Here is a 17545-nt window from a genome sequence, read left to right on the forward strand (position 1 = left end):
TATTTTCATGTCATATACATATACATATACATATACATATACATATACATATACATATACATATACATATACGTTGATGTACGTATACTTGGGTGTGAGTGTATATATATATATATATATATATATATATATATATATATATAAATAAGGGTGAGATCATTTGTTAACCCAATATATAGTATTAACTTTGTGGAACCCATGTCATTGATTGATATTTGAAATTTATGGTTGAGATCATTCATGATATAAAATTTAATTAATTGCACAGTGAGGCAAAGTAATATAAGTGAACAATGTTTACAAGGGGTATTTTAGGAAAAGATTTTAGTGATATGAGATTCAACTTGTTCACTCATGAACACATGCTTAAATTTATATAAGTGTTATATCAACAAGCTCTTATGAACATCTTATGTCAACTTATGTTTGAAAGACCGTTCATGATTGAACAAATATTCATGGTTCATATGTACTCATTGTTCATGGTTTTTGATAAATGTATTCATGGTCCACCAATAAATACATTATTTTTAATAGAGATAGTGAGCTATCGTTCACCGGTGAACACCTCAATGAACACTATGGTAATATAGTAATTTTATGGTTTTTTGATAAATGTATTCATGGTTTTTGGTTAACAAAAGATCTTATTCTTATATAAATATATACATATATATATGTATGTACATGTATATATAAGTGTGTGTGTGTATATATATATATATATATATATATATGTAGGAGCTTATTCAAGGGAGAATTGATTAGTTTGTGGTAATCGTGAGATCCAATGTGAACCACTCGTTTGAAATATTTAAGGATATCTCTTAAATAAGCTAAAATGGTAATATAGTAATTCTATTTTTGACGACTAATCAAAATATTTAATTAAATTTTTTAGAAGAAAATATTTAATTAAAATTATTTACCTAGTATATCAATTATCTAATATACATCGTATTTTAAAATACATTTGTGAATCAAAGTGTATCATAGTGATAACGTTCACAATGTTGCACGTGTATCACAATGTATTTTCTTTGTTTTTATGAAATATATCATAGTGTGCATTTTCGTTATTTTCATTGCTTTACAAAGGGTATCACGTTGTGCAACTTGTATGTATATCTGGGTATCACAGTGAATATCGTTTGTAGGTTTCTTGTGTTCACATAAGGTTTATCGAAATAAGGTTCATCGGAGAGAGGAAAGACGAGAGATGAGAAGATATTTATAAAATCCGTAAAATGCCCTTAATTAATATTTTAAGTTAAAATTACCAAATTTATTAATTTCATAATTTAACATTTGATTTGTGGTTGAGATTGCATCTTATGATTAACACAAACAAAACAGTTTTCATTTGATTAGACATTATATATATATATATATATATATGCAAATAAATCAATAGTGTTATATTGCTTATATTTAATATACATACTTTAACCTGGGATTCATAATTACCTTAACCTAGGATTTCAAATTTACTTATTTCGGATTTCAATGATTCATAATGGCCACGAAGAATATTATCTGTCAAACCATAGGCCATATTTATTTGAATATAAATAAAAAATAAGGATTATCAACGACCTACCTTATAATGACGATTAAAAACATAAAGACTTCACTCATGGATGGTAATTTCTAGCCTATCATTAGCAAATTACGGACGGTTTTTTCCGTCAGTGATCGAAAATCCCCCCGTAATCACGATCATCGGCAACATTTTATCCGACGATGATTTAATCACAGTAATCACTAATTTCTTGTTTTATTAATGTAATATTTTACTTTATCAAAAATCATACTAAATCCATCTAAATAATTTCGTGTTTTATTTTTTAAAAATGATATTAAACTAAACTAAACAAACTTATTATCTCCCATTAAAAACATGGACGGACCTATAGTGTTGTTTCGTGCCACCGTATTATTCCTCCGTCGAATGGTAAAAAATTTAGGTTCGTGAAAGGTACAACCGTATTAATTTATTATGTGCCACCGTATGTATATTTTGAAACTACAATGAGAATAAATTTTATTTAGTAAAGTTGATTTGCAAGTCTTTTATTCCACCACAAACTCAAATTCGAATCATATTAGTGTCATTTTCTTAGTCAAATGGTGCACCTGTTTGAAATTATTTCCCTATATTTTTTTTATTATAGTCAAATGGAGCCATTATTTGAATATTTTTTTTGGTCCGTCTGTGATTAGAAATAATCTCTTAAAAAAGAAAAATGATTTTGATATTTTTGAAAAATAGAATTAGAGTGAGATATTTGTTTCCACTTTTATTCATGTGTCATTATTTCTAATAATACTCTGATGGGCCAGGTAATAAGAATAAGATGTGTGGGCCCATACCTTATCAGTCCAGGTCTAGCTCCAGGTGGTGGGCCCTTTCTTTGTTGGTCACTGTCTCCTTAACCCAAAAATATCATACAAGGGAAACACAATCTTTTCAAAATCACAAATATACCCTTCATCTTTTATCTTTTATCTTCTACTCGATCGTACTTCACAAGAGCATTCCGTGATGTAGATACACGGATAAATCCACCAGTGATTTGTCGGTGAAACAGTTTTGTCTGGAGGAAAGGGTAAAGGATTTTTGAGTGTGCGGATTCACGATAGGAATTTCAGATGTTGTTAGAGTGAATAATCGTCCAAATCAGCGTTTTTTACTTTGTTGGGGATTCTTATCGACAATCACATAATTTGATGGTTTCATGTGGATCATTAGAAACATGTGAAGTGTATGGCTTAAAATCCAATAATAGAAGCTTTGTAAAGAGACCGAAGGAGACCATATATCATGATATTCTTTCCCAACAGATTTGATTTATTACTGCTATGATTCAATTATGTGTTTGTTTTTTGATCTTATCTAAAATGTTTATAGATTATGACATTTTTCTCTAAATTCTAGATTTTGGTAATCACAAGTGTATGATCCTTATGGTGAATGATGTGAAAAAGCTAGATACATATGATGTCGGCTTCTTCTCCATTTTTGTAATTAATAATGATATTTAAAAATTTCAATAGAAAACCATCAATTAAGTAAATTTTTACCTTCTCAAATTAAAGAATAAATTACAAATTTTGTCCCTGTGGTTTACATAAAATCACACTGTGCATTCCTAATTTGAAATAATTATGGAAAACGTCCCTGTGGTTACATTTTCACACGCCTTTGGTCCATTTGCCCTAACACCATTAGAAATTTTTTGTTAAATGAGTTAACTCCGAGAGTATTTTAGTCATTTATTTATTTTTTATTTTCAGTTAAAAAAACTTAGCATTTGATTTGAAAACCACAGGGACCAAGAATGTATAGTACTCTATCTATCTATACAAGACACACACACACACACATATATATATATATATATATGTTATACAAATATCACATATGTATATATTGTATATAAGATATATTTATATATATACACACACAATACACACAAAACCCAATGTGTATCTTCATTTATTCCGACCACCCTTTTGAGCTCCATATCCGCCACCATCCTATCTCCATCTCTGAGATCCATCATACCTGTGAATGCTTAGTTTTGTAACCCCCCCCACCCTTCTGCACCTCTGAATGCTTGGTGATAATTCCACAAAGATTAATCAATTCACAATCTATGATTCAAGATTACAATCGGCAAAAACAAAGTATAGAGAGAGTAGAAATGTAGAGAGTAATTTTCAAATCTTCAATTGTATTGATTTGCTTCAAAGATTACAAATGACAAAAGCTCTATGATTCTTACTTACAACAAGAAGAAAGGAAACTTTTTATACTAAGACAAACACAAGAGAAACAAAAGCTTGAATACAATAGTTTAAACACATAGCCTTGAACCTAACATTCTCCCCCTTTAGATTCAAGCTCTAGAAATAGAAAATCTTGATCTTCTAAAACCCAGATTTGTCTCAAACCTTCTAATTGCATTCCTATACTGTATCTTCTTATCGAGTAACTTCTGAGCATTAATGAGCATGAACCTTTCTCTTAGATTTAACCTGTTAGACCCTGAAGCTTTGTCATCTTGAGTTTTTCTCAATTCAAGTTGCTTCCTTACAACCTTGATTGTTCCATCACTGTACTGTTTGAGTTCACTGAACCTCAAAAACCTGTTAACACCCTCAGAGTTTTCATAAATCGCACCAAATTCTGGATCTTCAAGAATCATGTACAGAGGATAGCCATCAATGTCTTTTAAATCTTGGTTAGGCACTTTCAGATAGACCTTCTTTTGGTTGCTTTCATATCCCATTTGAACATCAATAACCGAAGAAAGTTTACTCTGAAATTTAAGATATCTTTTGATAGCTTCAATCCCCTTGACGACTCCTTCCAATCTAACAATCTGGTTTCTGATCTCATGGTACATAAACTCTAAGTCTTCTATGTACTGGTTAGGAAAACCAGCTTCACTGAAGTACCAAAAATTACCATCTTGTCTGGTGACGTAGAAAATTAGATACCACACTCTTACAAGCTTTCTGGCTTCCACCTTCTTTATCGAGACAATGCGGTGTTTCATTCGTACAAAATGAATAGTTTGGCGTTTTGCTTTGAGAAAGTACTTGTATTCTTTACGACATTCATGGGTTTCTTTGTGAATACCCACGACTTTGTCAGAACTTAAAGCCTTACGATGACGAACAAAGATGTCTGTGTACAGGTCTTCCATATAAGGTTCTCTAATTCTTGATCTGTCCGACCTTCGAGTTTTAAGTATTTTCGTGAATGGCACGTATCTTCTCGAAGATTGAACACTTGAAGTTTGTGGACCAGAAGATGTACAGGGAATACTTGGTGGATCTGTAAAAGACTGATTCAAGATCTTCTTTTAGGTCAAGTTGAAATGGAAAACTTGATTCATCATCATTCAGATCAACTTCAAAGTCAAATAGTAAATCAAATGAATCACCAGCTCCATCTTCAGGTTCAATATCATAATCCTAATTTCACCAATTTCTTTTGAGAACACATCATTGCAACCAATGTTTGCTGACAGACCCAGTAGCAACCTTGTTTCTACTGTGAAGACCTCCAACTTTTCAATCATCGGCTCGATCTCTAGGTCTGCAACAACTATCATCTCCATGCCTGTAATCCTTTCACCAGCTTGAATAGGATTTTGTTCATTCAGCTCATCAGACTCATCACTATCAATCAACAAAGCTCCTTAACTCCTTGAGGTCTTAGCTACTCTTTGTTTCTTCATCTCCCCCTCGTGGTGATTAGGATCGTCCTAATCATCATGCCCTTAGTTTGAGTGTAGTGGCTTGAGCTCGACAAAAATTTTCGAGAATCGAAACTCTTTCAGATAAAATATCAATGGAAATTTGTAGATTCACAATTGATTGGGTTGAAGAAGCAATTGTCGAACCAAGCTTTGACAAGCTTGAGATAACAATGTTTTGAAAATTTGCAAACTCTATGGCTCGAACGGCTTGTGAATCTTCCATTGATTGACATAGTCTCTTGACCAAATCTGCATCCGTTGAGTCTATGTTTGGTTTTGAAATCATTTTAGCATATAACATAGACTTTAGGCCATCCACCGAGTAGTTAGGTTTTGTTTGCGGTTGAAGTTGAGGTGGTGGCGATGGAGCACGACTTGTTTCTTCAGCCGGTTGCTTTCCTTTCAACAAACATTTCAATCCATAGATCTCCTCCATTAACGTATCCTGAACAACCTTTAGGGCGTCGTTAAAAAATTCCCTTGACACAAGTCTGGTAAAGTAACACCTGGATCACTTAGATTACCAGTTATAACAATAGTTGAGTAAACTATTATGCCTACGTTCAGTGTTGGAAATGTGTTAGCATTAGTAGGACTTTTGACCTGTCTTCTAGAAAGTCAGATGACTCTACTTGGGTTGTTCTGGCTAGTTCACTAAGAACAACGGATGGACCAACAAATGCTCCGGACTCCTGTGTGCCTATAAAGTGTATCGTCTCTAGACTCGATGTGCACACAATGGAAGTCGTAGACTAGGGCTGGAGTCTACTTGTTTCAATATCTTGTTCCTCCAAGTGAGGAACAAATAGATTATAAGCTAAATCCCCGTGAGTATCTGAAACTAACACTTGTTGGGAGGTGTGAAAGTGGCTGGGAGAGGTGCGCATTTGCATAGATGTGCGTGCTACGTCTTTTTCAATGCTGACATTCAACAGATGAATGTCAACAGTAAATGTGGGAACCTGGCTTCTCCTATAAGTTTGGATAGGAACTTGTATTTCTTTTTCTATTCCTTTCTCACCTTCCCCATCCTTTTCACCTTCCCTATCACTCGTACTCTCGAAATTTTTGACTTGATCTTCCTCGTCCATCCTTATTGCATCCAACATCCTATCAATTTCACCATCGAAGTCAAAATTTGGAATTTCTTCGATGAAATCAAATTCCCTTGTTGGAATGTCTTGTAGATTTAATGATTCCGGCTCGTCCAAATTTTGATCATCATCATTACCTTGATCATCATCATCATAATTATCGTCAACATCATTATTATTGTTAGCATCAGCATTTCATCATGAATTCCTGGATGAACGCCCGAATCGGTTTCAGTATCTTCTGAACTTGTTGAAGTAAAAGAAGACTATTATCAGAAGATGGTGCCAGATCAGAGTCTCCTCCCGCCAAACCCCTCTCATTTACATTTTTTCCTTTCGTACAACGTTGTTCAGGTACCCCTTATACTTGAACTCTCTCATCTACAGCTAAACCCTCACGACGCTCAGTTGAGACATGGGGTGATCCTGGGGAAAGTTCTGCCAGCTCTGGCTCAACTATAGGAACTAACTCTCCTATATTCTACCACATAGTGAGAACTCTGATCAGCGTAGGCTAATACTTCATTAGGAATATTCTTAATCGAATCAAGATCTTCAACTTCTGTGTGCGGTCTTAAAAATTGCATCTCGTAGTCTGTTCCAAATGGTCTATCCAATCTCTAGGGAATAGTTTTGTTTGACTGCATCATTGCATGTATGATCAGTTGAAGAAACCGTTGAAAGGGAATGAATTTTCGAGCTTTGGAGGCAAAAAAATTTGCGTGCACTAATTCTGCCAGCTCGTTCCAGATCACCATCATAAAATCATAGTGTCGGTTGAACACTACTCCATGAAAGAACTTGAGGAAGGAACTGTTGCATGTGTCTACTCCGACAGTTTTGGATGTGAGACATCTGTTAATATTGAGAACAACAGATGCCACACTAAAGGTAGAAACTTTCTCCTAAACTGTGACGGTTTATTGAGAACTCCAGAGTATCCAAGTCTCTTGATGTCATGGCAGAGTTCCTCATCATATATAAACTCTTCAAAATCATTAGATCCGGGAACAAAATTAGGTTTGGAAAATTGAGGATCTTCCGCAATCTCTTTAAGGTTAAACGACTCATGAAAGTGTCTGCATATCCTTCAAAGTAGTAGTTGTTCCCTTCTTTGACGTAGAAAAGGGTGTACCAAAAGTGTTGTAGGTATACAAGAGGGACATTAGCCGTAGTTGTAAGTGCATAGGCAATTTGATGGCCTTTGAGGATTTCAAGTATAATTGGATATTCAACGGACATTTCGAAGTTAAGGTGGTGGTTTTTTTGGTGTAAGGTTGAGATATAAGGCTTTTGGGAATATAAGTTCACCAGGGTCGGTATTATTTGCAGACTGGGAGTATGAGGGTGGTTGAGATCTATTGATAAATGGTGTTTTTATCATCACTCTCATGAATTGAGTTATGATTCTCCGCATCCGATATTTTACCTATAAAAGGTTACACAAATTAGACCCGTAATAGATTAAATTCCCAAAAATAACAGAAAATTAACTCAAAAACTCAAACCACCACTTTTTGCCAATTTTTTTTTTTTTGAAAATTCACTCAGGCTTTTCATAGTGCAAAAACTTTTTACTCAAACTTAAAAGAAAATAAAGTTCTAACAAAAATAAAACTAATACTTAAAAAAAATTTAACAAAAAAGATTAACAAAACAAAAAAAATCTACTAAAAAAATTATTAACTAATAAAATTCTAAACTATAGAAAAATTAAATTCTACTAAAAAGAAAAGAAAAAAAATTAACAAGGAAAACAACAATAAAAAAATAACAAAGAAAAAATCCTCTCTAGTCAAGAATGTTATCGCTCAAAGACTAAACCATTCATTGCTCAATGTATCAACACTCCTCACTGGTCAAAATTAAAACTCTTATCGTTCATTGCACACATGACAAATTAAGAATAAAAAAACTCTCCTATCTCTCAGAAAAATAGTACATCATTCACTTTAAAGTTCATATCATACAAGAACAAATTCTGTTTTAAAGTACAAAACAAACCTTTAAGGATTTAAGACGAAGATTAACAAATTGAAGTCCAAGATACATGTTCAACAGTCCAAATGATGAAGGAAATAAGAATCTTGAAGATTATCTTGATCGATGAAGGAAATAAGAATGTGATAGATGAAGGTGAAGAACATCGTTCGATGAAGAATATGAAATCATGCAATAAAGAGAGATTAAACAAATGAGGTAAAAAAATGAAAAGGACATCCGGCACCCTTTATATAGAGTTAAAATTGAGATGACGTGGCAAAGAATGATTGGATAAAAATAAATCACGCGGATTGAAGACTGTTAAAATTCCTTATCGGATGACATTTTGTCTGGTAACAAACTTCATCGAACAAAGCCTTGTGCGATGAGTAAGGTCATCGCTCAAAACTATCAGCTATGAGGGAGTTCATCGCCAAACACTTTGGTCGATGAACAAGCTCATCGTCTAAGCTTTAATCGATGAACTAGCTCATCGTTCAAGTGAAAGATAAGGATTCCAACGATTAGGCCTTGGACGGATAGGACACTCATCGCCCAAACCTGTACCTAGAGACCTATTCATCGCCTAAGTCTTCATTAAGATCACCAATTTGTTCAAAGTGTGTCTGAATACCCTCTTCCTTGGACAACACAATGTCCAGATTGGACCTTCATCGAACAACACTTTGTCTGGATAGGGTCTTCATCGAACAAGCCTTTGTTCAGATAAGACTTCATCTCTCAAAACTTCATCTTCCAAAAATCCTGTAAAAATTATATCAGTTAAATTCCAAACTTATAATCACATATGAATTAAAAGTATTACTCCCCCTTGAAAAATGATCAGTTAAAAATTTCAAACACTCACCCTAGAAAATAGAACATTTAAAATTCATATACTTCCTCTTGAATTAGTATCCCACTCAATACATCAAAAAAAAAAAAAAAACATTATGCTCCCTTGAAACAGATAAGCCCAGGTTCTGAACTGAGGTGTTAAGAAGCTGTAATGGCATATCATACACTCCCACTCAAACCAAGCTTCAGTCTATCATGTGATTGATTATCTGAAATCAGCACAACACATAACAAACCTGCAAAACAGATGAAACATATTTTGATACCCATATTTTCATGGGTCCTAATTTGTTAGCGTTAGTCTGGGGTATATCATATGTACCAAACCATTTGTTATGATCAGATATTTTTACCTTAAAGCTCTTCACATGAAATTCAGATATGCAATACATACCGTACAAATTGTTATCATACCTGTTATTTTCATTCCAGCCTTTTTCATACCAGCTATCATCATATTTGGTATTGCTATTCCAGCTGTTTGCACTCTTACCTTTGCCATAGCAGCTTTTGGCTTTCTTCTTGTTGATAAGTCATTTGTTCCACAAGTTGAACAACAAATCCTTTTCTTGCTAAGACTGATAAGCTGGTTAGTAGAATCAATTCATGGTAAAATAGTCTTAGAAACAAATGACTTATCATTACAAACAGAGTATTGAGAAGACTTATCATCATAATCTTTTACATCAAAATTCTTTAGCCAAATCTTTTTCATTCTTTTGAAATGATTATTTGACTTAATAACATAACCTTCGTAGAACTGATTTGGAATACGAGATTTTTTTTCTTTGAAATACTTGATTTAGAACTGCTCGAATGACTGTTTGATTTGACATTAGAACTGTCATTCATGCAGATTTTACACTTAGAAGAAGAATCAATTGAGCTTGATGTACTTATTTTTGAAAATTCTTTGAGTTTCTTTAGTAACTGATCTCTATCTTCAGTAACTAAATTATATTTCTTTTTAAACTCAGATCTCATACTCGTCTCAGATACAAGATCAGTTTTCAAATCAGATAAATTTCTTTGAAATTTCAGAAATTTTACTTTCTGGATCTGATCTTTCTTTTTCAGAACTTTTTCTCTCTCTTTTTCAAAGTCTCCTTTCTCATCCTCAACAACAGTATCTATCTATTTCTTCTTCTCAGTTCATTCCTTAGCTATAATAGCATTCTTCTTTGCTGCAATCTTTCTCTCAGTAGCAAAAGACTCTCTCTCTTCATCCAGACTTTTCTAATCAACAACAATTTTCTTAGAAATCTCTAAATATTTATTCCCATATTCTTTCTTCTCAGCTTCAAACTTAGCTCTTTCCAGAATAATTATCTTTTCAAATTCAAATATTTGCTCTGAAAGCTTTGTATTATTCAACTCAAGAGCTTTAATCTTGCTTTCAAGAATCTTCCTATCAGCATTGAACTTCTTTTCTACTTCTTTAAAGTTCTTTTCACCATCAGAAAAATTATTCTTCTCCTTTTTAGACTCTAACAGCTTTTCTAATTCAATAATCCTCTTCTTTTATTTTTCTAACACTCTTCTTTCAGAATTCAATGCTTTCTCAGCTTCAAACACCTTTGAACTTAGTTCAGGATTATTCTTTACCAGCTCAACATTTCTTTCTTGAAAATCAGACAAAAAACCTCTAGAAAGAAATTCATCTATTTATTCTTTTAAAAATTCTTTTCTTCTCTCTCTTGCTCATTTTCCTTAATCATATCTTTGGACCAACAAAGATTGAATGGTTTTCATAAAACATTTCAATGTATTTATCGTGTTCCTTTTTAAACTTCTTCTCTAACTCCAAAATTCTCTCTTTAAGTTTCTTATTCTCTCTTTCTATCATGAATGCCATTTCACACAAATCAAATTGATTAAATCTTTTTATCTTAATATAGTTCAAAACTTAGAGAAATCACCAAATCAAACTCTTATCAGACAATAAACAATTCTGCCAACAAGTTATCAGACAATACTAAAAATTCTTATCGCCCAAAACAACTTATCGCCCAAGCCTTTAACGACCACAAACTTTATCGCACACTACCTTATCGGTGACCACCTTTATCGATCACAAGCTTTTATCGTACAAGCCTTAACCGGAAACATACCTTATCGAACAACACTTATCCAGATATACCTCTTATCGGACTTATCGCTCACAAGTGAAGTGATTAGCAAGGATATCGCTTAATGCTTTAAGCAATGAAAAAGACTTATCGATCAAGAGTTGAACGATTACCAAAAAAAATACAAGTATCAGTAGGCGATGAGACAAAAATCACCTTAGTTGTATGCGTTGGAAACGTTGGGCAATTTACTTTATACCCACTATTCCGTCTGGTTTTTGGTTCCCGTTTTGTGATCTTGCAGTTATTTAAATAAATAAGAATATATATATATATATATATATAATCTAAGACTTTTTTAGAAGAAATATTCTATATATATCCAATCCTCAATGGTGGTGGGACCAACCAAGATGTATGTCGTCCAACCCAACCTCAGACTCTTTCTTCCCGACCTATTTGACTCTCTGGCCGCAGTTATAGTTATTTAGGTGGTATCCCGAGATTGAAGAGATTGAATTCCTCCTTGGAACACATGAAACAAAGATATGACCTGGGTAAATAGAAATGGAAAAGAGATGTTTCCAATTCATCAAAATGAGAAGCTTTTTSTACATCCATATGATCTACTAAAGTAGATCGGTATTGCCCATATAATAAAAGCAGATCTTGGTCCATGGAATCCCAAGAAGGTAAGAACTCCAACATGTTCGATGCTTCTTCGGCCAAATACTATATACAAGTGGGACCTGCACTATGCGCAAGCTATGCGCAAAACCACTTCTTTTTTCCGGTTCTAAAACAACTTCGGCGAAATAGGGTTCTACCGGGAAACCATGGATTTTTTAGTTTTCGCCATTGGTTACTGGTTGAGCCASTGGAATGGAATGAGATAAGAATCTCTAGAGATCTTTCCTCGCCACTTACTCGTAACAGGCTTTCCCTCTGTAGAAGACTTCTTCTGAATGGCATAATTGGGAGATTGATTCCTCGATCTTCAAAGAAAACTGACTTCTTCTACTTCTTCTTCTTCTTCTTCTTTAGGATAGGGTCGTCGTCGGTCCTTCTTTCACTAATGATCTCACCATTTTCTAGTAGTTCTCGCGAACGCACGAGGGACCATCCTTTCTATCGCTTGCCCTTTCTTTTCACTCTCAAGACAAGGCTCTCTCTCTTTTATAAAGCGAAGCAAAGCGCATGGCGCTGAAAGCTCAATAAACACAGACGAACACGATGCAGGGCATAGCATAAATGAAACCGCTGATCATTTCATAAAACATATATGCTTGACCTTTCTCGATGCTTTTTTTGGGTGACTCACCAACCGACCCAGCAGTGATCGATGACAGAATGGTACGAACAAATCAAAGTCATTGGATTTGGTAGTTCTCCGTGGACTTCTCTCTTTAGCCCTTTGTATATGTTCAAAAATGGGGAAGATATTAAATTGGACAACAAGCAATGTTTAACCAGCGATGAAGGTTTTTATCGCTTGATGAATGAATTCATCGAGCGATGAAGATGACAGATAGAGAAAATCTAGAATTCGATCCAAAATACTCAAATTTACACCAAATTGAACAAAATTTTCACAGACTGATTCACAATATGACCAGAAACAAGTTCTCAATATCAAATTTTATCGAAAACAGATCAAATTGTCCAAATTTAATGAAAATGGCAAGAACTGTATGAACACTTCAAGAACACGAATCACTAAAAATTCAAAATTGATTCTTGAAATCAATTCAATTATAAAATTGAATGATTCAAATCAGTTCCAAATTGAAATTCGCATACAATTCAATCAAACATACACACAAATTCAAACATACTATAAGAAATCGATTCAAAACAGTAAGTAGAAATGAGTCGATTAATAAACTGTCAAGAAACTGTCCAATTGTACAAATTTGGTCTGATTCAATTCATTTCAATCCTCTAAGTTGTTGTAATCTGCTCTGATACCAATTAATAATCCCAAAAAGATTAATAAATTCACAATCTATGATTCAAGATTACAATCGGCAAAAGCAAAGTATAGAGAGAGTAGAAATGTAGGGAGAGAGATTTCCAAATTTTTGATTGTATTGATTTGCTTCAAAGATTACAAATGACAAAAGCTCTACAATACTTACAACTACAGGAAAGGAAACTATTAATACTAGGTCAAATACAAGAGAAACAAAAGCTTGAATACGACATTTTAAGCACATTGCCTTGAACCCAACACTTGGTTTTGTACACCCCTCGTCCTCCACTGAACTAATCTGGTCGGTTGCTGAATCCCCCTTACTCCACCAGTTACGAAGCCCCCATCCCTACACCATTTCGAACCTTAATCTAACATGGTCTTGTAACAACCCGATTTCGAACCTCTTTTTCTGTGTATGTTCTCTTTCTTAAACAAGGATTTGAAATCCCAAGTAATTTAAAAGAAATGAAACAAGACTAAATTGGGAGAACTCGGAGAGATTACAAAGTTGATTTCTGGAAAGGTAGGTGGGGGTAAATGTGCGTCTTAATGGGGAATTATAGAGTTTGTTTCTGGAAAGGTAGGTGAGGGTAGGGGGTTCACCTGAGGGGGGATTAATGGTGAAGATGGGACGGATGGATTAGGATGTTAGAACTACTTTAGATTTTATGTTGATGGATTAACTTCCCATAGCTGGGTAAACAACATAATTGAAACCGCAGAAAATTATCGGTAGGTCTCCAGAGAAGATGATTGATGCGTCATTAGAGTAGATGGTTGGTTGGGCAGGGAATGTCCTGTACCAATACACGTGACAAGATTTAATTAGCTGTTGAAGATAATAATATTATAAATTTAATTAAAAATAAGGATTAAGAGTAAAATGACTAAAATGACCTTCTAGTTAACCTACTTAACAAATGTTTTTAACGAAGTTAGGACAGAGGGACCAAAGGCATGTGAAAATGTAAATCACATGGACGTGTTCCATAATTATTTCAAATTAGAAATGCACAATATGATTTTATATAAACCATAGGGACAAAATACTACAATTGAATTATGATCAATTTGTAAATTATGCTTTTTTTGGGTTCTCTAACTTTTCTATAGGGCAAACAACCATGTCATAAGAACGATGTATTTTCAATCCTTGGGAACATAATCATTGGTATTTATAGGTTACATTAAAAAAGATTAAAAAAACAATGCAAGCTAAATTATAAAATAAAACAATTTTATAACATAAAATCTCCCACCAAGATCATTCATATATGAAACAAGGAAAACATAACAATCAAAGGGTGTTCAAGAATGACAACCTTTTAAGTTTGAACATTAAAGTAGGGTAAAGAAGAAGTCAATGTCAGTCTTCCTCCAAAGTTGATCCACAACGAAGCAAGACTTTCTTTAATGCTAGTCCCTTTCTTCAACCCACTAATGTTCTTGAAATATTTTGAAGAATAACTTTGAAAACACTTACTTGTGTATCTGTGAAAAGCTTTTGGGAGAAAACTTTCACACTATATTATCTAATATCACGAGAGTTGTGTTAGAAATCACTAGAAGGTTATTCATGCAATACAGCAAGATAAATCTTTATTTTAATGTTTGATTTGAACTATTTGTCTATATTGATATAATACGATTTTATGTGGTTTTAAGAAAGCGATAATGTATTTATTTTTGAATGAAATATAAATTTAAAGATAGCATAAGTTTTGAAAAAAAAATCAAAATTAGTATTGAATTAACTATTTAATAGTTTCCGTCTTTTTGGTGTAATTTCTTTAATTCAATTTTATATTATAATTTAATTTAGATTTAATAACAAAATAATTTATTTTTGTTTTGATAATATATTTTCTTTTAATTATAATAATAAAATATTCTGTTAGAACTCAATAATTATTTTAGATTTCTATATTTAAAATAGATGTTTATCCTGTATTTGATTATGTTTATCTGCACTTAGTTACACAAATTTAAAAATGAAGCTTTAATAAGTTGTACTTACACAAAACTACTTGTAATATTGAATTTTAAGTAATATGCATCAACAAACAGTACTTCATGTATAAAAAATAGTTTTTAAAAGTTTTTATCAAATATTTTATAATGTAGTATAGATAAAGGATGTCTTGGACGTATACAAGAGGGATTGGGGGAGGGGAAGTGTTGGCCATACTCTTTCAATATAATATCAGGAACCATACTATAAGAAATCATAAAAAGTGTCATGCTTTTGTACTTATAAGAAACATATCATGATGATCTTTTATAACTTGTCATTAAAATTATATTCTTCATCTAATCAGCTTCTTGTGATGCTTCTGAAGCAATAATGTATTCAACTTTTGTGGTAGATTGTGCATCTACCTTTTGCCTGGAACTCTTCCAAGTTATCGCTCCATCGTTCAACGTAAAGACATAGCCAGAATGTGATTCAAAATCATTTCAATCTATTTGGAAGCTAGCATCCCTGTAAAAATTTACACTAAGATCTTCGTAAGTATTTCAGAATGACACTTAGTATCTACAAAACCCTCAGAATGTGACGTGTAGACATCTTCACTTAACTGTCGATTGAGAAAAAACCATTTTGACATCCATTTGCCATATTTCATAGTCATAATATGCAACTATCTCGATGAGTGTTCTAATAGATTTAAGCATGGATACTAGAGAAAAAGTCTTATCATATTCAATATCACGAGTTTATATGGTGGTCTCACGTTGTATGCGAGCCTTACACCCCTTAAGCATGGATACTAGAGAAAAAGTCTTATCATATTTAATATACATTTTTCATACCTGGGTTCTAGTTGATGGTGGTCTCACGTTGTATGCGAGCCTTACACCCCTAAATCTTCAATACAAATTTGGAACCATTCATTTACATTCCATTGCTCATGCGCTGTTTTCTTGACTTTCTTGGTTGGAACCATATTCAATATGCATGTAATCATAGAAACTATCAAAATGAAGATAATAACTATAAGTATACCAAAAAAGAACCTTTTTTTTGTGTAAACAAAATTCCATACTCGATTTCATAGATACATATAGAAATCTGCGGAAGATTCTGGAGCATCCTCATGAGTCGGTATTGTTTCTCCAAAGATTATTCACTTTCCATTGAATTAAACCACATGCTCTACCGCTTGGGCGGGACCTCGTCAATTTCTTTGAGTTTTAGATGGAATCAGGTATGCAGTATTTACAGACAAGAGTATTCGGTTATTGGGGAAAATCAATATACTTCTAATGTCGAATCAAGATCAACTACACGCAACAACTAACATGACATAACCCCAAAAAGATATTGTGAGAGTAGTTGATTCATCATCGATCGAACCATATCAAATAGAGTTCGATTTCTCCTTTCAAATACACCAATTAATTATGAGATGATCCCACAATCTTTTAGATGATCATTGAATTCCTGGCTTAAATATTCACCACCATGATCAGATCAGATGGCTTTTATTGTCTTTTCAAGGTAATTTTGAACTTCACTTTGAAATTATTTGAATATTTGAAAGGCTTCATATTTATTCTTATCAAATAGACAACCATATCTACTGAAGTTATAAGTAAATGTTACGACGTAAGGTTCACTACCTCTAGACATAGTTCTAAAAGTGTTGAGTCCATTTAACACTGATCAATCTTCATATCTTCATAACAATGGCAGATTCAGAATATATCTTGTAAGAACATATAAGAACTTTGAGAGGAAAAGTCAATATCTTCAAATCAGTCAACTCTCTTAATACGTATGAATTATTACAATAATGCTCTCCTCCTTCTAATTACAAAGACTATCACTATTTATATGGTCAACATACTAAAGACAAGTCAAAGTCAAAGTCAAACTTCTATAAGAAAGTCAAACACGCTGACTTTTACATTATAGACTAAATTTAAACTTTCAAGACGAATACAATTAATACTGATTTTTCAGTCCTAGCATTCTCCCCCTTTGTATTCAGACTTGAAAGAAAATTCTGCGCTTTAAGTCCTTGTTTGAACTTTGAAACAATATGCACAATATGTCTTCTTCAAATGAAATCTTCAACTTGTAATCTTCAAGCGATCAACTGTTGAGAAAGATCTTCTAGCATTCTCCCCCTCAAATGTAGAATCACGGTGATCTTCTCTTTTAACAATATAGATCAAAAACAATCTTCAGAAACACTGTACAAGATGTGATCTTCAAAGGATCTTCAGAAAACAAGTCTTCAGTAAACTATTATGAAAAATGATCTTCACATTCAACATCTCTCAGTC

General features: G+C 33.2%; 1 pseudogene; it reads right to left on the reverse strand.

The window, feature by feature from the left end:
- Nucleotides 1-11676: 11676 nt before the first annotated feature.
- LOC112511832 lies at nucleotides 11677-12306 on the reverse strand (annotated as a pseudogene).
- Nucleotides 12307-17545: the final 5239 nt, after the last annotated feature.

The sequence above is a fragment of the Cynara cardunculus genome (assembly GCF_001531365.2).
Source record: "Cynara cardunculus var. scolymus isolate 2C chromosome LG 4, CcrdV1, whole genome shotgun sequence".
In the NCBI taxonomy this organism is placed as follows: domain Eukaryota; kingdom Viridiplantae; phylum Streptophyta; class Magnoliopsida; order Asterales; family Asteraceae; genus Cynara; species Cynara cardunculus.